This window comes from Chrysemys picta, chromosome 2, assembly GCF_011386835.1.
Source record: "Chrysemys picta bellii isolate R12L10 chromosome 2, ASM1138683v2, whole genome shotgun sequence".
NCBI lineage: Eukaryota > Metazoa > Chordata > Testudines > Emydidae > Chrysemys > Chrysemys picta.
The window spans coordinates 276,515,792-276,530,231 of record NC_088792.1 but is presented as its reverse complement, the minus strand read 5'-3'; positions in this window follow the sequence as shown (position 1 = coordinate 276,530,231).

Here is a 14,440-nt window from a genome sequence, read left to right as displayed (position 1 = left end):
ATGACAAAACTTCTATTGACTTTAATGGAGCCAGGATTTCACCTATTTAGCTTCCCAGTTTGCACAACCTTGCTCCTAAAGTTGGCTTGAGAGATGCAACTCACCTGCAGTCCTGTGGGAGTGACCAGGAGCAGCAGCCCCTCAGAATCTCTGAAAATCAGGCCTTAAAGTTCTAGACTGAGACTTTTAAAGCCAATTTGAACCCCAAATTCCCATTCATTTGAATGGGAATAGGATAGCCAGAGTCACAGTTTGAAAAAATCCCAGCCCTACTAAAGGAGCTGCGGAGACGGTAAAATTTTTGTGTTGGTGCAAATTTATTAGCCATTTCATTCCAAGCCATGTTGTGGCCCCTCAAAATGTGGTGGCTCATAAAATCGTAACTGTCCTGGTTAAGATGAGGGGCAGTCGTGTATGCTTCCTGCGTATTTATGTTAAGAAAATGATATAATGTATACAAACATGCCACCTATTTCGATTGTTCCCTTTGCCTCCTCCCTTCACACGTTGCTTGCCTTGGACAAAAAGGAAAAGACTATAAGCTGTGGTCAGGTCCTGTGTCACTCTGGCCACGTCATTTCATCTGTTACTCTCTCCCTCCCTGTGTCTGTTGCTCATCATTGCAGATTGTAAGCGTTTTGTGGGGGGTGAGTACCGCACCCACCACAGTGAGCCCTGGTGCTGATCCAGGTGCTGCCTCAATATGAATCATAACGAGCCATCACTTTTGTAATTGTTTGGCGGTTGAAACTTGTGAATTTTTGAAATGTCACACGTTTAATTCAAACACGGACGGTTGTGGGAATGACATTTCAATTTTCACAAGTTCGGATTCATTCCCGATGGAAACGGGTCCGCCTTTTCCTTCAAAACGGCCTTACTTCAAACAGAAAAAACGAAAGCCTCCCAAAACGTAGTCAGTTGGATCAGATTTTGTGGCAACTCTTTTGAGGAACTCAATCTGAAGTCAATGGGAGTTCACCCTGGGAGCAGGGGCAGGCTGTTATTGGCGAATCAGCACTGCCATGATAATACTATGTGTTTCCTCGTGCTTCTTTTTGTGGTTTTAGATGAAGTTATTCTTTCTAATGTCATGCACTGAAATCATCTTAAGAGGTTATTAAGCATCTTCATTGTGGAGAAATTCATTGTTAAAATCAAGGGGCTTGTTTCTCTGGTCTGCTAAATCCACCCTGCACCACTTGCGCTTAAAAACGTGCTACCTTGTCCAATAGACCACCCTGCCTTCCTGTCCCAATCACTACAGTTATCCCATCATCAAAAGGCAGATCTGGACGGTTTCTCCTGTGAAGCTGCATTAGCACAGCATTCCTGGCAAAGATAAAATGTGTGCCGTCCCTGTTCCATTGCTCAGGTGATAACACAGTTGATTGTAGATCTTCATCTCCCTACTTTCTGCTAGAGGGGGCACTAGTTTCACAGCAATAACTCCATGACTACCCTGTGCCATGCTTCTTCTGTAATTCAAATCCCTCGCTCAACGTGTCCATGGAGCAGTTTGCTGCTCTAGCTACTGCAGGAGCAGGTGAGTCACAGGTGGGATGAAGGACACTTGGCCCCAGGAGACTGCTGTGCTAGCTTATCGTTTGACAACAGATGTAGATACTCACTGTGCATGTTTGTGAGTCATAGGGTTACAGACCTGTGCAAGAAGGCACATGCTTTAGATGGAAGTACAGAAGCAATTTTGTAGCCATATGCTGGCACTGGCGGGCCTCAGTGTTGAGGATGGAGCTGTGGTGGCAACTGGATTTTTAGAACTGTGTCTGTGTGGGAGGCAGCAGTATATGCATATAAATCAGCATCATTCTCTCTTCTTCCCTAACACAAATTGTAGTATGAAATTGAGCTATTTCATACTAATGTTGGCATGATGCATACTCTTCAGCTCCCACTTCTGAACAGATTCATAGATTCATAGATTCTAGGACTGGAAGGGACCTCGAGAGGTCATCGAGTCCAGTCCCCTGCCCGCATGGCAGGACCAAATACTGTCTAGACCATCCCTGATAGACATTTATCTAACCTACTCTTAAATATCTCCAGAGATGGAGATTCCACAACCTCCCTAGGCAATTTATTCCAGTGTTTAACCACCCTGACAGTTAGGAACTTTTTCCTAATGTCCAACCTAGACCTCCCTTGCTGCAGTTTAAACCCATTGCTTCTGGTTCTATCCTTAGAGGCTAAGGTGAACAAGTTTTCTCCCTCCTCCTTATGACACCCTTTTAAATACCTGAAAACTGCTATCATGTCCCCTCTCAGTCTTCTCTTTTCCAAACTAAACAAACCCAATTATTTCAGCCTTCCTTCATAGGTCATGTTCTCAAGACCTTTAATCATTCTTGTTGCTCTTCTCTGGACCCTTTCCAATTTCTCCACATCTTTTTTAAAATGCGGTGCCCAGAACTGGACACAATACTCCAGCTGAGGCCTAACCAGAGCAGAGTAGAGTGGAAGAATGACTTCTCGTGTCTTGCTCACAACACACCTATTAATACATCCCAGAATCATGTTTACTTTTTTTGCAACAGCATCACACTGTTGACTCATATTTAGCTTGTGGTCCACTATAACCCTTAGATCCCTTTCTGCCGTACTCCTTCCTAGACAGTCTCTTCCCATTCTGTATGTGTGAAACTGATTTTTTCTTCCTAAGTGGAGCACTTTGCATTTGTCTTTGTTAAACTTCATCCTGTTTAACTCAGACCATTTCTCCAATTTGTCCAGATCATTTTGAATTATGACCCTGTCCTCCAAAGCAGTTGCAATCCCTCCCAATTTGGTATCACCCGCAAACTTAATAAGCGTACTTTCAATGCCAATATCTAAGTCGTTGATGAAGATATTGAACAGAGCCGGTCCCAAAACAGACCCCTGCAGTACCTGGCGCTCTCCAGTGTCAGTCCTGGCCTGTGTGTGCTGTGCTGGAATCAAATAGATTCCATGTTGGTCAAATAGTACATCATCATCAAATAAGACCGCTGCCTTTGCAGAAGATGTGGTATCTCCTCCTTATTCCAGGCAAGAGACTAGACATGTGAAGTACCTTTTTCTTCTGGAGGTGAACATGCAACTTGAATATAAAATCCCAGGCTTGGGACCTAAAAACCAGCATTGTCACAGAGAGAGAGAGATTTATTTTAGTTTTTAAATGCAGACCACTTAAATGAGTCAAGACTCTGTACCAGTTGACTTTCTTTTTCTTTCCTTTCTGCTGGAGTTGGCACATTGTTGGCATAAACCACACGCTTGGCTTTGAGGACCTCTACAGAAATTGACATTTTCACACCCCAGAGTTAAGCTAATATTCCATTTCCTTTACAGCTTATGAATTTATTCATGCAGATCCAAATGTCTGTCCCCAGATGTAAATTTCCAGACCCGTAGTCTATGTAATTTCCTGTAGATATCGGACCAGGAGGTTGGAATGCTTAAAAAACCAAGACTGCCTTCCAAAACATCCATCACAATGACTTCTCCCTCAGGACTTTGGGAGTTTAGTCAGTACTCTCGGAATATTCATACAGCACAGAGAGGCAATAAAGATCATACTTTATGCATCATGGTTCTGAATGTCAGAACCTTGATTTGAAGCTCTCAGCAACACGAGATGTGTCCTCTCTATAGCCAAACAAATGGGCTGACGCCAAATCGGAAATGTGAAGGTCTGGTTGTAGGGTCAGAGTCTCAGCTACTGTAAAGCAATGTAGCTCCACTGAGGTCTACAGAGCTATGCTGATACGCAAAAGCTGGGAATCCATCCCCATAGTATTTTTGGACTTCAATGTTTAGTAACATAACTTTGTAATAATGATTAAGGATTAAAGTGTGGTTAAGATACATGTATCTAGGGGCAGCTATTTATAACTATTTACACCAGATGAGGCTCTGGCCCCAAGCTGTAAAACAAGCTTTTACAACGGTTACGTTTGCATAGCCAATATAGCTCGTGACCAGTAAGTGGGCTTCAGCCTGTCTCTCATGTCATCAGTGAAATGACCATCTACATATGTATTGCAAAATTATTATTTCTGGCAATGAGGTAAGAAGCAGAAAACTCTGCTTAATCTTCAGATCCCAGGATGGAATTTGCAAGGCTGACATTTTAAAAAAATCAGGTTTTGCCTTGTAAACTGAGTACCTTTGAAGTGCAGGTAGTGAGTGCACATACATTAATTCTATAAACCCAACACTGACATTCTTACAGAGCAAAAGCAGAATAGTCTCCCGGGGGAAGAGATGAACATCCCAACACTTGAAACATTTAAAACAAAGCAGGGCAAAGCACACAAGGAAGTAGTGTAGAGATCAATCTTGCCTCTGCAAAAAATGCACTAGGTATCTAGCAGCTTTTCCCTCTCTAATTTCTTGGATATAACTATTCTTTAACTGCACTCAAAGGAGTGTGCGTCTGTAGCCAGTAAAGGTGCATGTTTATGTAGAACAGATTGTGATTATAAAATAAATGAGACTCTCTGATGTCCCTTATATCCCTGTACTTGCTCTGTCTGATTTTCGTATATTAAAAAATGGTAACCACTGAGCAAGCCATTACCGGTTTGCCAATTATGAATTAGTCAAACACGCGGCCACAGCAAAAAGCACGGCTGTCTATCAGACAGCAAGGTGTCTTAGCCACAAATGTAGCCTAATGTTCCCAGCTGCAGCTGGACTTTTCTGCTGGCTTAATAGTCAGGTGGTCTGTTGTTTTGGTTTGTTTGCTTGTTATGAAATAGTTCCCCTAAGGAGGAAAAAAACCTCTTTGCTGTATCCTTTGAAGAGACATAACATTTGCTACAGGCTATCAATGCAATCAGAGCTTTAGTCTCTCCTGTGGACAGTCACAAAAATAGTTCCTGACACAGGGAACGTTAAGAAAGCTCATTCGGAGTATAACAGGGCACAGCCTGAATCAAACAGAAAGCTTCAGTGCTGTCCCAGATAAACTCCTGTCTGCTCCCAAAAAGAACAGAGAGATGCCATCAATATTTTTCTGAATGCAAATGGGAAAGTGGAGGTGGCTGCAGCAACTTCTCCAAAAGAAAAGCTAAATAAAATCCCCTACCAATGTCATTATGAATGGCCCCAAAGCTGCCCCTTCGCTGCAAAACTCAAACCACCTCCATGAACTTGGAGGAGAGTGAAAAATAAAACCGGCGTCTGAAGCAGCCCCTGTGGGTTTGACCCACTTAAAGACTAAAACCTGGATCCTATCTGTCTAGTCATATATTATCTTATTTAATCTAGTCTAATCTCTCTATGCGTGTGTACTGCAGCCAAGGCTGTAGTGTCTGCCTCCACTTCTGCAGGGAGAGGTTGCTAATACCCTGTGAGCTCTGCTTGAGGCAGACACAGCTAGCTAGCAGACACACCACTCCTGCCCTCAGATCTGGGCTTTCAGGAGACCCACTTTTAAAATCACACATGCAGAGAGTGATCAAGGGGGAAGTTGCCCCTTGCCCTTCCTTTTCCTAAGGGGTGTATGTGAGAGGAGCCCCATGCCCTGTGGGTAGTGTGGGTGGGTGTGCGGATACAGGAAGAAAGGCACTGAAATCTGCCATCCTCCTGCAAAGGCGAGGAGAGGGGGAAAATGGATGCCCCTCACTCCTTCAGGGGAAAGAGAAGGAGGAGAAATCCCTGGTGTCCTGCTCCCAGTGAGGCAGAGCAGGGTAGTGCACCTTGTCCCCCGTGGGCTGCGTTGCCTGCTCCAGATTGAGAGAAAGAGAGAGAAAAGCACAGTGAAGTTGCTGAGTAGGGTGCAGGACACTTGCTGTCCCTGGAGATGTCAGAGAGGGGTAACCCGCCCCTGGATTCACTCCCACAAAGACAAAAGCAGGTAGTGAAGATCAGTTCTTAAGATGGTCTGAAAAAACAGGGGTTCTATCATTTTCTACATAACTGAAAGCAACATCACACCCACCTGCACCCTCTGACCCCACAACCCCATCAATTCTGGACCATCACCTGTTCTGCCCACCCCCCGCTTCACCTCTGCTATTCCTGCAGCTCTTGCAGTTCTTCAGCACACACCTCCTGGCCCGGAGGACTGCAGCAGGGTCCTCTCTCCCCCTTCCAGGCTGGGAGGCAGCTCCCGGGCCTCTGCACCCCCCTTCTGCCCCTTCCCAGCCTGGATGCTCCAAGGAAGGAGTAGGGAGGAGCAGAGGAGCTGTCCCATTGCTCACAGGAGGGGAGAGGAGAGGTGTCACAATACTGTCAGCTCCCAAGGGGAGAGGGAGAGATCCCTGCCGGCTTCTTGCAGCAGCCCTGATTGGCTGCACTTTAGCTAGAGGCAGGGCAGTGGGGGAAAGCAGCCAATCAGAGGGAGAGTTCCCTCTAAACAGGGCTGATATGCTCAACCGTCAACGACCCAGCTCAAGTTGTTAAAACTTTATTAGCCAGATGTGTAAGTCACTGTAACCCAGAGCCAGGGGCACCAGAACAGGGGCAGTCAGGGGGCCATAACCACCCACTTTTTACTGGCTGTAAGGGCAAGCAACGAGGGAGGGGTGGAGAAAAGCAAGGAGGGATGGGGTCTTGGGGGGAAGAGGCGGTGTGGGAGTGGGGCCTTGGGAGGAGGGTAAGTGCGAGGGCAGGGGCTTGGGGAGAAGGGGCAGTGGAGGGGGAAGGGGCAGCGCAGGGGGGCATGGCCACGGTTCAGGCACTGGTGGCCCCCCCATTTTTAGGGACCTTCTTCCAGTCCTTCCCAGAGCACTGGAAGCATTGGTGAGGATGCAGCACCTCTTTGGGATGATGCATCCTAGGGCCTGGAGCAGCTTTTCTAGAGTAGGAAGGTTTGAATTAGCATCCTGACTTTTCTGGACCTGCTGAGGTTTGTCCATCCCTGGTTTCTGTAGGTGTGGGGGTTAAGGTTTTGTCAATGCTTTTTAAAATCTGGTTTTGTGAGGTTGCTGGTTTGCATAGGAAAGAGATTGTCATTTCAGTATGTGCATCAAAGTGAGGAGAGGAAATTTGGTAAAGAAACAATATTCCATATTCCTAGTTAGACCAACACTACAAACTAAAACACAGCCCCAGTTTTGCAAAGTAGCTTCACTGAGGTGTGGCTCCAGTTTGAGTTGCCATCCCTTAGTATTTTGGTGGCTTGCGTGAAATGAATTGGTGTTCTCTGTCCAATTTCAAGTGGACAGGTGCTGTGCCATGAAAACCCCCATCAGACATAGCTCTGAGTTGGTCTGGGTAAAGCAACTGGAACAACCAGTAGCTCAGAGAGAAAAGCCATAAAATGTATGGGTGTTTAACGCTTTCTTTTTCCACTCTCACCCTTTATCGAGATTGAGGCACATTAGTGTGGCGATCAAGTTCTCTGCAAACTTCAATCTTTGGTTCTGTGGCTAACAAGAGACTACGGAGCTGCCAGTCTGACACCGTTCACCAGCGCTAAATTCACTTTAAATGTGTATCCTTTTTTTTATATATAAAACCAAGGAAAACGGCAATGGAACCTCAGACCTAATGCAGAGTTATCACCAAATTTGCTGTGCTACTTACTGCAAAATCTCCCTTTTATGGGAGAGTGTTAAAGCTGAACTCTCACTGAACCGCTTGCCTTTTGTATATTTAGTGTATTAGGAACCCTTTCTACATTCCTGCACTTTCGTTTTATAGAAGTAATCAAACAAAGCAGTTGTAAAAAGACATTTCCTGTAGCACACCCCCAGAAAGCCATTCAAATGAGGGCTCCTCAGAGGACACGCTCAATTGCTGAAGATCTATTCTACAGCTGCCGTGAGCAAGCTACTCAGTAGGATGGTAGCAGTATGGTGTAGCAGAGTGTGCCACAGATTGGAATTCAGGTGACATGTTCTATTCCTGGCTGTACCACTGAGGTGCAATGTGGCCAAAGGCAAGTTATTTCACCTCTTTTTCCTCACCTAACCTTTACTTGTGTCTACCTGAATCATACGTTTAAGGGGCAGGGTGTGGTGTTCTATCAAGGTGGGCCAGAGCACAACACATGGGACAGCTGCAGCCCATGGAGTTGTATAATGTAGCATTGAGTTTAATCTTCAGTCTTAATCTTCGATATAGAGTGTAGCCCTCAAGGACTGTAGATTTCCACCCAGCATGTAAATGCAATGCAGAGGCTTAGTGCATCTGATCATGTCTCCCTCTAGTGGTTGTCACCTGGCAGGAAAAGAACGTGACACTTACTCCCACTTAACAAGTTGTTCATTTAGCTCAAGGAGTGGGATCTGCTCTCATAGGGCTGCAGGTTCACCATTCTATTCCTACTAAGGAAGAAGATGTCCAGATATGTAAAAACCATAGTGTTTTACACAGTCCTCTGTCTTGATCAGCTGGGAGCTCCTTAAATCAAGGCATATAGACTCCTCTGTCAGGTAAGAATCTGTATGCTTTACAGATCAGTAAGATGTTGGTAAACCAGGTGCCAGCTCTTGCTGTGGCTGTAGGCATCAGCTGAGCACTGACAAATTCATATCTGGAAACCAGACCATCTTACTTGTATGTCAGTATTGTTCAAGATAGGGATTAGATTTGTAAGATTTGTGTTTAGTGTTTAGACTCTATAAAATGTGTGCATGTTGCTGCATGCATTAATATTACTTGTAATGTCTGTATCCCATGCTATAAGTTTTGCTTTATAATTTTAAAAATGCCTGCTATGAACTTGTGAGCCCAGGCAGCAGGAGTGGTTCCCTTGCTCATCAGGGAGGACTATCAGAACGAAATGGGCCATTGTGAAACATCACGATACAGAGATTTTGCTAATTGCCCCTACACGGCTACATACAGAAGGGCTCATCTCATCAGTTTGAAGTCTGGAAGAGGGAAATAAAGATAGCTGACATAAAGATTTTTCTTCTCTTGCTGTTTGGACTATCACAGGGCTGGAGATAGGAAACAAAAGCAAAGGTCCCCAGGGTCTACCTGGGTTATTTCTAAAAGACATTCAGTGCTGTCAGATTACTACATCTCAGTCACCTTTTGGAACCATAGACTGTACTCATTTGTGTGTATATGTTGTCTCCTTAAACCTGTGAATAACTCTCTCATTTCTTTTTCCTAGTTAATAAATCCTTAGTTCGTTTACTATAGGATTGGCTACAAGCATTGTCTTTGGTGTGAGATCTAAGGTACAAATTGACCTGAGCTAAGTGACTGGTCTCTTGGGACTTGGAGCAACCTGAATATTTTATGATCTTTGATGTAAGTGACCATTTATCACTAAGTCCATCTTGCCTAGTGGCAAGATAGACTGGAGTGCCCAAGGGGACTGTCTGTGACTCCATGGTAAGACTGTTAGAGTACTTCAAGAGTTCACATTTGTTACTGGGTTGATGGAATCTTATTATAGAACATACAACAGTTTGGGGTTTCTGCCCTGCTTTTTGACAGTCTGCCCTGAGGTTGGCACTCATGGTCAAGAACCACTCCAGACAGCTTGACAATCGTGCTTGCACTCTGAGCCAAATCTTGGAACTACTGAAGCCAGTGGAAACAAGAATTGGCCTTGAACAAGTATTTACATCTATCACAAAGTGGGCTAGCCCTTTAAAGGTGCACCAACATTCAACCCATCCCTGCTCTAAGTTCTAGCCCAGGGGTAGGCAACCTATGGCATGCGTGCCGAAGGCGGCACATAAGCTGATTTTCAGTGGCACTCACACTGCCCGGATCCTGGCCACCGGCCCAGGGGGCTCTGCATTTTAATTTAATTTTAAATGAAGCTTCTTAAACATTTTTAAAACCTTATTTACTTTACATACATCTGTAGTTTAGTTATATATTATAGACTTATGGAAAGTGACCTTCTAAAAGCGTTAAAATGTATTACTGGCACACGAAACCTTAAATTAGGGTGAATAAATGAAGACTCGGCACACCACTCCTGAAAGGTTGCCTACCCCTGTTCTAGCCCTTTAAAGATATGCATTCTGGGAGTTGTAGTTTCCTGGAGGGATCATGTGATTGTAGGCTACCGCAATGTCAGATGGGGTAGAGGGATAGGCTATAACAGAGCTGCCTGTGGCTTAGAGCAGCAAGCCATCCAGAAAGTTTGCTGGGAGATGATCTGGTAAGGCTCCGATTAGCGACATGCTGTAACCCATGGAAGAGCTGGAAGCAACAGCAACAAGTCAGTAGAAACTCTGCAGTGACTGGGGGTCTGAACTAAAGCCAAGAGTGGGTACTTTCCTGCTGGGAGCAGGGCTAAGCTGAAGATGATTTTTGTGACCTGGAAGGAGACATTGAAGCAGGATACAGAAGGATCACAGGGGTGGTGAAAGCAGAGGAGGGAAATGACCTGGGGCAATAGACTAGTAGCATGGGGCTTGAGGCCTGGTGTGCAAGTATGCTGCTGTTTAGGGGTCCCAGGACAGGTCTTCCAGGGATAGTGGGAGGAAGCTCTCTCTACTCCCCTGCATCAAGAGGAAGGACTAGGGCAGATGCTGGAGAAAGGTCTGTGGAGCCCAAGGAGCCCAAAAAACTGTATTTGATACATTTGGTTACCTATGGCCAAATCACCAGCTTTCCAAAACTGAACCCCATCTTCCAGAAGAGGGAAACTGAGTCATGGCAGCATCCTGACGTGGAGATAAGACCCAGTCACAACATACCACCTCTGAACTTCAGAGTCCTGACCCATCAGGTGCTGCACGCACTGTGAAACCTAAGATGGATTTTTTCTGGAGGCAGCCTCTTCTTAGGTTGCTCCAAAATCCTAGTCAAGAGTATGGAGGGAATAGCCCTAGGACAAAACAGCTTGTTTGTTTCTATCAAGATGGAATATGTAGTCTCCACAAGTGACACCTATAACTTCATGGTTATCACCATGCTGCAAACTGTGGCCTTGTGGAAAGTCACAGCAACAGCAGAATAGAGCCCAAATCCTTCCTCTCCCAAGACATATGTGAGCCAGAGAGTCTGCTTTCGGTGCTAGGAGAACTGCTGATGAGACATAGATGAGTGAATCCGATAGTACCCTGTAGTGGTACACCTGCACAGCAGCCTATTCACTGGAAATATTATAAAGAAAGGTGACTGCAGGCAACTCAGTTTAAAGGCAAATTATAAAGCCCTTGGCTAGCTGACAGTGTGGCCCTTACATTGGGCAGAATTTGGGCACTCCTAGGTTGATAAACGATTTGTCTTTTTCATTCGGAGTGAGTGACATTAGCAACATGGGTCAGAGACTTAAAATAATGTATCTTAAAAAATACTATGTTCACTTCTGATCTTTAACAGTTGCGGGGCAGCTCCGTGCTCTGGCACTACACACTGCAGTGCAATGCTCCTGTTTAAACACAGAGCCATTACTGGCAGCTAGAGCTCTTTAAAACATCCAGGGACTTGACTACTTCATGGCCCCAGTTTGTGCATTCGGGTAAAGCCTAGGGCTGTAGATATGCTGTCTTCCTTATGGAGAACGTTTCCTGTTAAATAGAGATGAACTAGAATCTAAGACCCCTGTTCATATACAGAATCTTTTTCTGAGTCAAGATGCACAGACCCTAAGGTCAAATATTATCCTCCTCAAAGTTCTCGATTGTAATACCTATTAAACCCACTCTGTGGATCATGCCTCACCAGGTGTGTGACAGTTCTTGGGGAACTTAGGACTGTGAGTAACCTTGTTGCCCCACTGCCTCCAGCATGAGGGAGACTTGCTTGTACAGAACTAGGTATGACCTCCTTGACACCACCAGCCTGTTAGCCATTTTCCTCTGGGCAACGCCAGCCCTTATTTTACCTTGCTGGTTAACAGTAGGTGCCCCCCAGTCTCCAAGTCCCTTTGAAGCATTCCCTTGTGATATCCAGACCCTGACATTGGCTACTCACAGAATTACCAAGGCAGTTGTCCCAAAGAGAACAGTGTACACACCAGCTTGTATGATTCAACTCAGGATTAGCCCGTTGCTTAATATCACGGTAATTTCACTATATTTATAGTGAAAACAAGGATAAGTTTATTACCACAGATTCAGGATACAAGTGATGGTGAGTAAAGATTTTGGAAACAAATGGTTACAGATGAAACAAAATCATAACATGCTTTCCTAGTGTTGAAATTTAGCTATTAGATTAACCTCCCATCTAATGAAGTTTCTTGCCAAAGGTAGGCAGAGATCTCGTTTTCATTAATGTAACCTTGCTGCGCATGTACTGTATTCAAGCGACAGAGGGTTATACTGTCTGTTTTTCCTGTATGCTTTTTCCCTGTTGACTTTATATCTCTTTGATAGCTTCATATGTAAATTGGCATCTATTGTGTTAGCTTACAATGCTTAATTTCCATCCAATAGAGAGAGGTGAATAAACATCTATTTTCTAACAGAAAACTTGTTTCTCCGCCACTTCTGTGAAACAGAATCTAAGACCATGTTTTCAGTGTATATATACTTAAGTCCTTACATAGTATCTGTACATACATTTCACAACAATATCCGTGACCATTATGACCCTGACTTTCATTTAAAACCTCACATGACATTCTTTAGTGAACCAAAATGTACACACCAGAGTTGGGATATTCCTGTAACCACCGTGCCAGTTGACATTAAGGGATTCTTAATGTCAGGAGAACATCCCTTCTTTCCTTCTCCTACTCCCTTGCACTCAGTCATACTCAGGGGTGAAAGTAACTTAAAGAACTTACCGGTACGCCGGAGTCTTGAGCGGGGGCATGGCCTCAACCGGAAGAGGTGGGACCTTTCAAGATTTAAAGGCCCTGGGGCTCCAGCTGTGGCTGGGAGCCCCAGGGCCATTAAATCACCCCGGAGCTACTAGTTGCAGAGGCGGCTGGGAGCCCGGGGCTCAGAGGCGAATTAAAGGGCCCAGGCCTCTGGCCGCCATGGAGCTCCAGGCCCTTTAAATCATCGCAGGAGCCTGGCTGCCGGAGCTCTGGCAGGGATTTAAAGGGCCCGGGGATCCCTGCAGTGGCCGGAGCACCAGGCCATTGAAATCCCCACCCAAGCCCGGCTGCCGAAGCTCCGGCGGGGATTTAAAGGGCCCGGGGCTCCCCGCAGCGGCTGTAGCCCTGGGCCCTTTAAATCACCGCCGCGGAAACCAGTCCAGTCCGGCACGGGGTACTGACTCTTGCCAGTACTCTGGACCGGACTGGACCGGCTTACTTTCACCTCTGCTCATATCCCACTCCTGGTATTATCTTGGCTCTTCAATTAAAAATCTATGCAAAAAGCAACCACCGATATAACCAACAAAGCTGTGTCAATTCTTCACATGTTCATTTTCCTGTGCATTATGCCCCCATCCCCAGATGTTCATCTTTGTGTCTTTTAGATTGTAAGCCCTTTGGGGCAGGAATTGTCTCATCAGCACAATGAGGGTCCAGTCCAACTAGGGGGCTTGGGGCATTGCCATAATATAAATAATGAGTTCTACTTTTTTTTGTCAGCATAAGAACGGCCTTATTAGGTCAGACCAATGGCCATCTACCCCAGTATCCTGTCTTCCAACAGTGGGAAATGCCAGGTGCTTCAGAGGTAATGAACAGAACAGGCAATCATTGAACGATCCATCCCTGTCGTTCACTCCCAGCTTCTGGCTAACAGAGGCTAGGGAGTCCCAGAGCATGGGGTTGCATCCCTTACCATCTTGGCTAATAGCCATCGATGGACCTCTCCTTCATGAACTTATCTAGTTCTTTTTCGAACCCCATTATAGTTTTGGCCTTCACAACATCCCCTAGCAATGAGTTCCACAGGTTGACTGTGAATTGTGTGAAGGTTTGTTTTAAACCTACTGCCTATTAGTTTCACTGGGTGACCCCTGCTTCTTGTGTTATGTGAAGGAGTAAATTACACTTCCTTTTTCACTTTCTCCACATCAGTCACAATTTCACAGGCCTCTATCCTATCCCCTCTTAGTCATCTCTTTTGCAAGCTGAGAAGTCCCAGTCTTATTAATCTCTCTTCATACGGAAGCTGCTCCATACCCTTAATCATTTTTTTTGCCTTTCTCTGCCCCTTTTCCAGTTCTAATATCTCTTTTCTGAGATGGGGAGACCAGAACTGCATGCAGTATCCAAGGTGTGGGCATACCATGGAATAATATAGTGGTATTATGATATTTGCTGTCTTATTATCTATCTCGTTCTTCACGTTCCTAACATTCTGTTTGCTTTTTTGACTGCCACTGCACATTAAGCAGATGTTTTCACAGAACTATCCACAGTGACTCCAAGATCTCTTCCTTGAGTGGTAACAGCTAATTTAGACCCCAACATTTTGTATGCATAGTTGGGTTTATATTTTCCAATGTTTATTACTTTGCATTTATCAACACGGCATTTCATCTGACGTTTTGTTGCCCAGTCATCCAGTTTTGTGAGATCGTTTTATAAATCTTCACGGTTTACTTTGGACTTAACTAACTTGAGTAATTATGTATTTGCAAATTTCACCACCTCACTGCT